The sequence below is a fragment of the Eptatretus burgeri genome, chromosome 6 (assembly GCF_056783735.1).
Source record: "Eptatretus burgeri isolate ZD-2024b chromosome 6, Ebu_testis_v1, whole genome shotgun sequence".
Taxonomy (NCBI): Eukaryota; Metazoa; Chordata; class Myxini; order Myxiniformes; family Myxinidae; genus Eptatretus; species Eptatretus burgeri.
In genome coordinates, this window is record NC_140966.1 from 96,387,739 (window position 1) to 96,400,462 (window position 12,724).

General features: G+C 42.5%; 1 protein-coding gene across 2 annotated transcripts in view; it reads left to right on the forward strand.

Moving 5' to 3' along the window:
- LOC147025399 (protein kinase C alpha type-like) overlaps positions 1 to 12,724 on the forward strand; it is a 325,473-nt gene that overhangs the window by 57,026 nt on the left and 255,723 nt on the right. The window lies entirely within an intron of this gene.

A 12,724-nucleotide genomic window follows, 5' to 3' on the forward strand; every position in this document is an offset into this window, starting at 1 on the left:
GATGGCGTGGGTTTCCGTCAATGTCAAATGAAAGGTTTGCCTTTTTTTTTCCTGCTGATTTTTATTTATTTATTCTATTGTTCTTTCTCTGCTGATTGAAGGCAGCAGATGGTTCAACCCTCGTGAAGTTTGGCACGCTACACTTTTTTTTTTTCTTGTAGCAGATGCATGCTTTCACTGTATGAATTGCACCAAGAAAGTGCATAAAAGCCGAGCAACCAGCGGCCCCCATATTCTTCCCTCCGTTGCTCTTCGCCAAAACCTCCAATTGCTGGAAATACTCCATACCTTGAGGGCCTGGTTTTTTGTTTTGCTTTTGTTTTCTTCTCTCTCTTCTCATTTCAATTCCACCTTTGTTTCTGCCTCTGACGCCCGGTCTTTGTGATGAAGAATGTCCTCAAAACCAGCACATGGGTGTCATTTATGGTGGCCATAGCTTTTTGCATGCAGTTGATTCTTTGTTGAAATTATTTTTTTTGTTTTTAATACTTTTGATGCTTCGTCTTGTCCTAAATTGTAATAATGTTGACAATTTTCACAAGCAAACAATCCTTTTCTTATATTTCTGGTTATACATTCTGATTCCAGTTCAGATCTCTTATATAGGTTCATAAACTGCAGCCGACTGAATGTTGTGGTTTGAAGGTTTTTCCAAAAAAAAACAAAAAAAACACTCGTTCTTCCTTCTTCTCTATCAGCCCAATTCAGTCTGTCCTTCTCCTTGGCCACCTCCCATCTGCAGGGAAGTCAGCAAACATCACTCCCACCCATGAGAAGGGTGCAAAAACACACACAACTACCAACTATAGGCCAGTGAACTTGCTTCCCATTACAAGCAAGGTCATGGAATCCATCATTGCTTCAGATGTCGTCTTTCTTGTTTTCAAGCAGTCTGATCTCTGACCATCAGTTTGGATTTTGTCTTGGTCACTCAACTCTGGCCATGCTTCTGCTCCTCTTAGCAATGGTTTGGGGCCCTCAATCCTGAACAAGATGTGAGGATTGACTCCCTGGATATTCATTCCTGGATTTCTGACTTCCTCCACTCACGCAGTCAACGTGTTCTCATCGTTCCAACCCTCTGTCCCCTCCCCTAGTGGAGACCGGAGTTCTCCCAAAGTAATGCTTTGGGTACAGTCTTGTTCCTCATCTATAAAAATGACCTCTCCGATGCTCTGGAAAACCCTCTCATCCTTTTTGCAAATGACTCCACATTGTGTCATACAGTACAGTACAGTACCCTCTTCCCTCTGATAGGCAGACAGCAGCTACGTCTTTCTCCGCTGGTCTGGAAGTTATTAGACTGTGGTTTGATGAATGCAACATGTCCTCCAATCCTGGAAAACCTCACAGCTTCACCCTCTCACTTTGGAATGATCATCAAATAAACCCACTTGTCTATTTATTTGATCATCCACTCGAAGACTAAGAGGTTCAGTATCCTGAACCTCTAGGCCTCACCATCAGCCATGACCTTTTCTGGACCAACTGCAGACTGGGCATCCTCCATCGATCCAAGTCTTTCTTTGGAAAATCAGAGTTGCTCACAGTCGACAAGGCCTTTGTCCGGAGCTCAATGGAGTATTGCCCTCCTCGATGGACTGGCGCACCAGCATCGCATTTGTCTCCTGAATTCTGTGGAATCTGAAGGTCTCAAAATTATTGGAATCTCCCATGGTGAGTCCAAAATCACAGGGTCTGTTTCTCTCGCGTCGCAAGCGGGTCGGTGGTCTCTGTGTCTTTCCACCATTTATTCTCCGATTTTGGTCTCTCTGCTCTCTGTCCTTCAAACCTCCCAATCAACTCCGGGATTGCTAGTTTCAGTGTTTTTTTTTTTCCCCCATTATCCCTCTTCTTTTTTTTTTCTCCTTTTCCTGTTCATTCATGCCTTTGATGTTTGTCCCACTCTCAGTTCTACCTTGCTCGTACAAGAGCCTCGCTCCTGTAAATAATATATTTAAAAATGCAGTTGGTTTAAAAGTCGCTTTCATTGGAAAAAAAAATTATTTCCACTGCTTGAAGATGCCATTTTTGTCACCCTTCTCCAGATGAATAGCAGGTCAGCCACAAACAAAATGGTGTGTGTGTTCTTTGCTTTATTAACTTTTTTAGCGACAAAGTTGAGGCTCATGGAAGAGTTAGAACACAGGATAGACGGGAACATAACAGTACAAGAAGAACATCGTGGAAAATGGGAAAACACCAACGGCATGGTTGATGGGACACAGTGGCGGGGCACGGAGGAACAATGGGCAATGGGGAGGGATGATATCTAAGGGATGGTGAGGAAGACACAAAGGGTGAACAAGCTGGATAAAAGCTCAAACACAGCAATAAGAAGGGGAAAATGGGGATGAAACAGAAAGGGAACAAAACAAAAAGAGGGCAATGGAGAGGGGGGGCAAACACAATGACCTGGAAATAAACTTGGGGATTGGAATGAGGGTAGAAAAGATGATGAGCATGGATGGGGGTGGGGGGGGGTAACCCGACTGGAGGGAAGAATGCCATTTATCACACTGAAGAAGCTGGTCTGACAGATGAGAGAAAAGAGGAACAAATGATTGCAGGTGAACAGTGAGCCAGGATTTTGGGAGTTTCACCAGAAGTAGGTAACTGGTGTGTTTGTTTTTGTCTGTGTGTCTGAAAACTCCTTCGTACATGGCAGTTGCGCTGTGATGAGTACAAATAATGAACGTTGACTGTTTCTCAAGAGATTGAATGCTTTTACAGTGTAGCATTCCATTTAATTTCACCCATACCTGAAATGTCGGTTGGTTACATGAAGCTGTTGTGGCATGCAACGTATAAAATATTAACTTTGATAATGCACCAAAATTTGCAAATAATATTATGGCATCTTTAAGATTCACAAACGAGAGGAAACCATTCAGCATCATGTGCCTTTCATTCAAGGCCATGTGTTATTACTGAACTATCACGACCCTCCTTGAGATTCATTCATTCATTCATTCATTCATTCATATGCAGCACAAGGCTGCTGGTTTCCATCATGATCGTGAGTCCAGCTTTGGAGGTCAGGGCAGGAATTTGGAACTTGTTCAGGGTGCCGGTGATAGATGACTCACCTCCTCTTCATTCAAAGACGTAATGGGATGTTTGCCGTCTGCCAACTAATGCAAGCCGATAAGGTCCCCATCTTAAGTCCGGCCAAGGGATGGCGCACTGATTTATGCAATGCCCTGTCTGTGAAGATCAGGTCTTGTCGTGTATATTGGGGTCGAGAAGCAACCCTAGACTCGACATGTCAAAGTTCTCAATGTCCAACCTCTACCTATTCTACCTATTGTAAATGCACCATTCTGCCAGACACTCCTGGAAATGCATAATCTCAGCAAAGGTTTATTTGTTTAAAAAAAAAAAAAAAATATATATATATATATATATATATATATATATATATATATATATATATATATATATTTTAAGTTTGAATGTCGGAGCAAACCGTCCATGCTGTCGCATTTTAATTCTGTTCATATAATATTAATACAAGCTGTTTACCCATCCTAAGGGTGAGTCGAGAAGGTTCAACTTTGAATAATTGAATGAGGGATTCATGATTATTTAATTCAAATTAATGAATTAACAAACACAACCATGACAGGCCAATGTAGCGATCGTGAGATGGAGTTGCCATTTTGACGTGCAGGTAGTGGACAAGAAAAACATGAAAACACCTGACCTGGGTAAATGAGGGACACCAAGCAACGGCTTCCACACAGGTGTGGCCCATGTGTTAATTAAGCAAATACCATCCAAGCATGCTTAGGGTCATGTATAAAAATGCTGCTGTGGCTTTTCTGGGCCTTGGCCTGATGTTGTAACCAAAATTTGGTAGCATTCTGATCGGTCGGTCTCGAGAAGATTTTTGAAGGAATTTACACTGTCTTCCAAAAAATTTACGAAGCCCATCATTTTGACACACTTCCGATCATGTGATCGGCATGACCTCTGAAATTTTACATCACGACCCTGTCCTCATCTTGTAACCCAAATTTGGTATTATTCTGACTGGTGGATTTGGAGAAGATTTTTAAAGGAATTTCCCAAGTCCACATTTTGACCAACTTGAAGCCATGTGACCGGAACGAGCTTTGCCGTACAGTTACCAGTCAGGAGCGGAACCATGCTGCCAGATCGGCCCATTTTTTTTGTACCGAAGCACACCATGGTCTTTCAAATTTAAGAAACGTCTTGCTTCAAAAAAATGGACAGCTGGAAGGGTCTTGTGTGACGTAATTATGACCACCATCTGAAAAGCCAGCACCCTTCAATGTTGTTCCTCTCAAATCATGTACAAGTATGGGTCTGAGTCCAAGCATGAAGTGCTCCAGTACGTCACACCCTTCCTAAAACTAAAGAGAGGGGGTCGCGGGGGGGGGAGGGGGTGTCATCATAGATAGGGTTTACCCACTCCTTGACCAATAAAATGTGTAGGCCTACATCTGAGTGCAACAATTAATCATCCTTATTTTGTGTGCAGCCTGTGGCTGCTGGCATGCATCATTGCTGGGAGTGTGAGTAGATGATAAATGGGGTTTCTGGGACACCCATTCAAATGAATGGGGGGAAAGGGAAAAACTTTCTGACTCAGGCCCCAAAAGCTAAAAATAGGAGACTCATTTTCTCCCCACCTATCCCCTCCCCTTCCCATACAAGCAAATGTAAAATTGAGACTTACTGATTAAAGCACTTCTTCCCCCCAACATAATCACAGTCCTTTTATATTTTCATTCCACTCAAAGAGCGAACCAACGAATATTTGTCCATGTTCTACTTTAGAGAATAAATTAATTTTCATATAACATTCATTTCCATCGAGTATATTCACAAAGAATAACTTGGAACTTGGTTCTTGGTTTAAGTGTCTTTGTTGAGCAGAAATGAAATGATCAACTTCTCTTAATGCTCTTGTTTGACCACCTCCTGAGCCACATATCATTTTGAAATTGTAGTAAATTGTTTTTACATTGTTCAATTGATAACCATCAAAGTTTTCAGTCCATTCAAGGATATTAATTTTTTTTCTTTACGTCCTCCAACTTATTTGTAATTAAATTTATCCACTTATTTGTTTTATTTACTTTTCCCCGGTTATTTCTTCAAGAACACTTTTTTGATATTTCTCGCATTCATTATGTTTTCCATTTAAATACCAAGGCTGATTACATCCCCACTCTTTGGTTTGGTTATTGCTTGGTTCTATCATTTATAAATCGGTAAAAAGATGGCGGTAGCCTGTTAAAATTCTCAATCCAATATCTTAACACTTATACTTATCCATAAGGGAGACTATTGATTCCATTCTCTAAAATATATCTTTTATCATCAAAAGCTCCGAATGCTTTCTTATTTATCTCTTCTGTATATAATTGATGTTTATAACTTCTTATTGTATTCATTTTTCTGTACTCATCCTTCTTTAAGGTTAAACAGTTGTAATAATGTTTAAAGTTTATTGTTTCCTTGATTATATTTTTCTTTATTCCCTTTAGCTTCTAATCACAACTTTCAATGTTATTATTATCAATATATGTGATTTATATATACACCTTATTTTTCAATGGTGCTCTTGTCCACCTTGTCCAATGGTGCTAATGATCCTTGTCACTTCTGTCCTCGAGTCACCTCACTACTTGGACTGTCTATGTGTACGTGTAGCACAGCGTATAACAGAGCTTCTTGAGAAATAAAATTAATCCATCAAGCCTGAACTGAGAATTCCACTGCTGGGCTCGCACTTTGTTCACTTTGCACATTTTATCCGACGTATCACTCAAATTGAACATCACTAATTGCTGATGTTTATTTGTTCATTTATTTACTTTACAAATTCATTTATTGTCGATTATGACGAAGAAATCCTTTACAAGCTTTTTGTCTCTGCTCCACTTGATGTATCTCCGAAGTCAATTTATGCACTTGTCTGTGATTAAATTTTCCATTACCTTGGCCACTATTTCAAAGCATTTATCTCAAACTCCCCCTTTTTAACTTACCACAAACTGCTGTAATTACAGAACTGTACTTTACTGCTTCTGCGACTGCATTTTATATTTTGGTGTGCATGGTGAAAGTAAAGATAGTTTAATGGAAGAGCTATTTGTGGCTTTTCCTTTCAATACTGACATAAAAAATGCTTTACTGAGCTTGTCAGCCCTGGCTTTGAGAGCTCACCTCGGTAATATTGATTTTCCTTAGCGCGTAGCACGTGCGGAACAATACAATATAATGCTTTGTACCAGCGGAATATTAAATTGTTTTGATTCACTGTGTCACTACATCAATTACCAATAGTTGCATTTGATAAACAGCTGCAAGTGTAAGATTAGTATCATTATTATTATTATTTTTTTTCCCTGAAAGCACTTGGTAAAGGGCACACGTAGACAACTGTCAACCTCCTTTGGTGAAAAACTCAAAATCCAGAATCACTGTTCACTGCTCATTTCCACTCATTTGTTCCTCTCTCCTTTCCTGCCTGTGGAATCAACTTCGACATTCTCTTCAATCTCAATCTTCCCTCAATTTCTTTAAAACAGCTGTTTACTATAATCTCAAATCATCCGCCATCCAAAACCGTGATCTTTTCGACCCCTGTTAACCCAACCGACCTTCCCCCACACCCCCCAAAGCTGTTTAGCTGAAGAAAGAAAGATGGCTCGGGTTATGTTCCCTGCTAATTAAGGACTTCAGGATGTTGAGTTATTTGTCGAAATACTGATGCTTCTGAACCTTCAGTCTTACCTATATATGCCTCTCTTTAAAAAACAAAAAATTGTCTTTTAAATTATTGTATTATGTGCATTGATATATCATTAAGCCTGGTGTTGGCTTAGTGGTTAGGGTGGTGGCTTGGGATCCTAGGGTCCTGAGTTCAAGCCCCGTTGCCCGCTAAATTAAAATACACCAGGGCGTTGACTCAGCCTGTCATCCTTCCGAGGTCGGCAAAATGAGCACCAGTGTACTGGTAAGGGGGACACTGCATCAGCGGCATAGCCGCGTCCAAACCAATGCGCAACCAGCAGCCACAGGCTGCACTCGATATATATATATATATATATATATATATATATATATATATATATATATATATAATTTCTTTACAAATACATGGTCACATGCATGGCAACTACTTGAAAAGTTGGTAATTAGTGAAATTGGTTTTCATCGACGTTGTTCCCTTGCATGAAAGTCTGAATGGGTTCGGAATGGCGCCAAGGAAGCAAATTTCAACAGAACAGTGTGTGAAGATCCAAACTCTGCGAGAAGGACACACTTTGAAGAAAATGGCAGAAAGATGAAGATCTCCGACATTGGTGTGAGGTCACTTTGAAACACCTGAAAGAAACTGACCTGGTTGCTCAGAACAAGAGAAGAACCTCCCCAAGCAAGACCAGCACTTGAAGTTGCTCAGCTTACACAATCAAAGAAAATCAAGTCTGCAACTGACAAATGAAATGAGAGCAGGCCTGAACATAACAGAATCAAGTGGTTTTGATTACGCTGTGTCGGCTAAGCTCCAAGGATTGCCAATCTGTGACGACTTGTCCACGAGCCGACTGCAAATTTTTAACGTCAGTCCATACTTCGTGATCTCGCATCATGTAATGAATCGAGACTATTTTCAATTTAGCCTTCAATGAATACCAATTAATTCCAAACGTCAGCTCAGAAAAAATGGCAGTAACACGAGGCACACACAGACTCTGAAGATGGAAATACATTATTTCTTCACACAAGAGACTGTGACAGAAACCTTACCACACAGATGCAAGTTGTAGAAAAAAAAAAAACAACACAAGAGAAACTAACCCATCCATGACACCACATGCACTATTTACAGACACAAAAAACACATGAACAGATGCAAAAACAGCGTGAGGTTGTAGCAAGTGCAGGCAGTGGTGAGGGTGCAGCAATGCACATGGAAAAATTTAGGGGGAGGGTGCCGAGCTCGGGGGAGACGGGGTAGCTGTTGCCGGGCTTGGGGTGCGCCTGCCACGAAGCTATAACCAGGAAGGTTAATGCAGGAGGAGGTCATTCTGCCCATCATGCTTGTGCTAAATCAATGCCAAATAAATCAATCTGTCAAGCGAATTACTTGATTTCAATGGGGTGATGAGGGAGGGGAGAAGTGGGGATAATAAAATGTGGTCAGCCCAGGGATATCACCAGGGTGTTAAAAAAAAAAATTAGAAGAGGCAATACCCCTGGGTCCTCACCTTGTAGCGGTTGGGTAAGATAATGAGGGAACCACTGGCAGGCGTGGATGACCCACAAAATATGTAAATGAGAATAAAGTAAATACCTATTTTGGGGGGCAACCCTCCTTTGACCCTGATTTTTATTTATTTATTTATTTTGATGTGGTGAACAAACTTTTGGTACATCAGGGGTATTGAAGGTTGTGATGAAGTTTCATTGAAATCGTGAATGTTGTTTCGGAGAAGAAGTGGCAAGTGTTTTTAGACGAACGGATGGACGGACAAATGACACACCATCCCATAAGCTCCCCGGAACTACGTTCCAGGTGAGCTAATGAACGTTTAAAAAAAAAAAAAGTTGGTGGGGGGGGGGGAGGGCGAGGGGAGGGTGGGCAAAAGCAGTTTTTTTAGTGTGAAGAATGTACATCACCGAACACACACTATCCCTCGAGGAGACCTCCCACAGACATCACACTCATCACAGATGTACAGAATCACCCACCCATACTTGAGCTATCAACCAGTCCTGCCAATATCCCCGTATCCCTCCATCTCCAATGCTTTTTGGTACCAATCTATCGAATTACAATTTAAACCTACCTGCTGTTTCTGATGCCTTACGACAATCTTAACTCTCCTCTTCATTACTTCCACCACCGAAAGTGAAGATGGTTATGTTTTCACCCCTCTCTGTCTGTTTGTTTGTGTGCAGGATATCTCATAAAGTTGAAAATGGATCTGGATGAAACTTGGTGGGCAGGTTGGGTGCGTGACAAGGAAGAATTGCTTAGATTTTGGTGAAGATCCGATTCCGGATCTGGATCCTACAAGTTTTTTTTTTAAGTGATTCTTCACCATTGAGAGACAGGACGAAACTGATGTATATCATAATTTCTCAAAGAGTTGTGGACGGATTCGGATGAAACTTGGTAAACAGGTTGGGTGTGTGTGTCGCAAGGACAAATTGATTTGAATCCAGATCTGGATACGAGAATTATTTAATTTTTAAAGTGATTCTTCACCATTGAGAGGGCCAAAAACTATATCGAAATGTATAGCCTGATGATTCAAAAATGTATTTGGCCCGATATGTTCTCATGGATCAGGCATTACATGGCGGAGGTATGCGCTCTACCGAGTACCCTTCTAGTTCTCAGACTGTCCCCTCTTCCTTTCTCCTCCTATTCTGCTGAATAATTCTTCAGCACTTGTTTTATCGAAATCCTTCATTATCTTAAACATCTTTATCATATCACCTCGTAACCACCTCCTTTCTAATAGAGAAATCCCTGTCTCCTTCAGCTTGGAAGCACCGATCCCTTTGCCCCCTACAAAATGATTCCCACTGCTTCATAAATGGAAAACCTTCCTCCCGACACCATTGTTCCATCCAGCCATAGGTTGACATCTATCACTCTGCTCAAAAATTATATTCCATGTCCTAGTCTTGGGGAAATCCCAGAAAACTTTATCTCACAACCCTTTGCTTTCAGTCACTTACCCAAAATCCGACACCTATTTTTCAAATCCTCCGAGTAAACTTTCCTTACTATCGGTTTCCCTGTCATTTCCTCCTCGATGTACCACGACTAATGTCTTCCTGCCGTGACCCGATATCATGCCATTTATCCTCCTTCAATCAATGTCCCCAACTCCTTTAAAACTGCGCAGAACTATATGTCTTTCCTGCAGAAAGAATAATCTCCATTTTTAAAAGTTTCATCACCAGCAAAAACTATCAGGCATAATTCATACCCGACTCCTACCTGCCCTTGCTAGCACCTCACGGCTGCCTCACCACTCCCTGTCTTCACTACCACCTCACCCCTGCCTGACCTCACTACCTCCTCGCAACATATTTAGAAGTTGAACAAAGTGAGAGGGGGAACCGAAGACGCCCCTTACCTGGGGCGTCATTTGATCTCGCCCAGCCTTGGCAATAGAGATAGGTGGGAATGATCCCATGGAAACGCTGCTTGATGGTGATTAAACTATTAAATATGTGGATTGTTCGTTCTGCAGGAAGGACTGGAGACAGTTGTGTATTGTTTGAAGGAGCAGGAGTTAGGGACATTGAAGGAAGGTTAAGTTATATCGTATCGGGTCACGGCAGGAAGACGGTTGTGGTGCACCGCGCGCCAAATTATGTCGGGAGAGAGGATTTGAAAAATAGGAACAGGATATCGGGAAAGTGATTTGAAAGCAAAGGGTTGTGAGCTAATGTTTTCTGCTATGCTATTCTCCTTAGATTAGGTGATGGAATGTAAGTTATGAGCAGAGTGATGGATGTCAACCTATCACTGGAAGAACGGTGTCGGGAGGAAGGTTTTGCATTTTGGGGGCAATGGGGGTATTTCCAGAATGATGGCCACATGCGAAACAGAAAGTGTGAATTCAGGTTTTTTTTTTAGGCTGGAGGGTGAGGAAGCTATAAATAAAGGAACTGATGACGTACTTGTGATTAGTAAGGCCAGGCAGGACAAAAACATTTTCAGGAAGGAAACGCTAAACATATTCTACACCAAAACCAGGAGTTAAAATAATAAGGTGGAAGACCTTGAAGCCAAACTAGACAGTGAGAAGTACGATGTAGTTGCAGTCAGTGAGACATGGTTTGATGAGCGATAGGAAGGAGAGAATAGTAGGAGGAGGTGGAGGAGGATGAGTAGCAATCTGGGAAAAGGATAACATTGTATCAAGAGAAAGGAGTGACATTAAGAAAGGAATAAATGTTGAGGATTCTGTATGGGGAGAGATTAGAGATTGTAAAAACAGTAAGATACTGGGCGGATGCTTTTATAAGGCTCCGGGTGGGAAGGAAGAGGAGGAAGGAGGAGTACATGAATAATTCAAAAGGCCATGTGGTAAGGGAATAGTGTTGATTATGGGGGATTTTAACTTGCCAGGGATAGATTGGGTCCAGGAACAGGGAAAGGGCAGATCAGATGAGGATTTCGTAGTTTTAGTCCAGGATTGCTTTTCAACCCAGTTTGTAATTAAGCCCATGAAGGGGGGGGGGGTGCAGTGTTGGACCTCCTTTTAAGTAACGATCCCAATATGGTGGAGGACGTGGAGGTCGGGGAGCATTTTTGATCAAGTTGACATAACATTGTGTGTGCAAGGATTCTGTTTAGGGTTAGAGTTCAGGATAGTAGAGTAAGGCAATTACATTTCAGGAAGGCAAACCTTGAGGGTATGAAGAGAGGTTTGGGTGCTCTAGATTGGGAAAAGCTCGCAAGAGGACAATCAACATCAGAGAAATGGGAAACCTTCAAGGAGCAAATTGGTAGAGTGCAGAGTAAGTACATTTCAATGAGGTGTAAAACTAGAAATAGAAAGGGGCCAGGGTGTATAAGTAGTGAGATGAGGAATGATACTAAGGAGAAGCAGAAGGAATTTATTAGGTTCCAGACCAGCAAATACAACCTGTTTCTTCGCTGACAGGAATATTATGTGAGAGAGAGGGAGTGGGAGTAGGAGAGGGAAGTGGGGAGGGGAAAGGGGTGTTCTGGACTTGTGTTTGGAAGGCGGACTTGAAGGGAAAGGGGCGCTTGACTCATCTCGTGGGGGGGGGGGGGTGGGGTGGGAATGGTCCCATCTGCCGGCATGAGCACAGGATTGAACGAAATGGGGTACGTTAATACGGCACGTTCAAATGGGTCATACTATAAAGATCGTCCTGATATGTCTATGGTGGAAGAGCTTTGGAAGGAGGAAAGCATGAGGGGAAGGGAAGTAAGGGCATCTTCCTTCAATCGCCAAAAAATCCGCACCAGTGTTCATGCATTTAATTAATTTCCATATAAGTTTTTCAACTAAAATTTGACGAGCTGTAGTCTCTTAACCTGAGCTGAATTTCAAAATTTAAACTGTGGAATTGATCCCACAGCAGTTACAACTGCTAAAAACAAAAAAAAAGTCTTTGTTCAATTCGCACATGCTTTGACACCCCTTTCTCACCTCGACCTCCGGAGAGTTTAATGATGGTGGGAGGAAGGCAGCGTGAGGGGAGGGGATGGGAAGGCAGCGTGAGGGGAGGGGATTGGAAGGCAGCATGAAGGGAGGAGAAGGGAAGGCAGCGTGAGGGGAGGAGAAGGGAAGGCAGCGTGAGGGGAGGAGAAGGGAAGGCAGCGTGAGGGGAGGAGAAGGGAAGGCAGCGTGAGGGGGGAGAAGGGAAGGCAGCGTGAGGGGAGTGGAAGGGAAGGCAGCATGAGGGGAAGGGAAGGCAGTGTGAGGGAGGGGAAGGGAAGGCAGCGTGAGGGAAGGGGGAAGGGAAGGGTGGGGGAGTGGAAGGGAAGGCAGCATGAGGGGAAGGGAAGGCAGTGTGAGGGAGGAGAAGGGAAGGCTGCGTAAGGGAAGGGAAGGAAGCGTGAGGGGAGTGGAAGGGAAGGCAGCATGAGGGGAAGGGAAGGCAGTGTGAGGGAGGGGAATGGAAGACAGCATGAGGGGAGGGGGAAGGGAAGGCAGCATGAGGGGAGGGGAAGGAAAGGCGA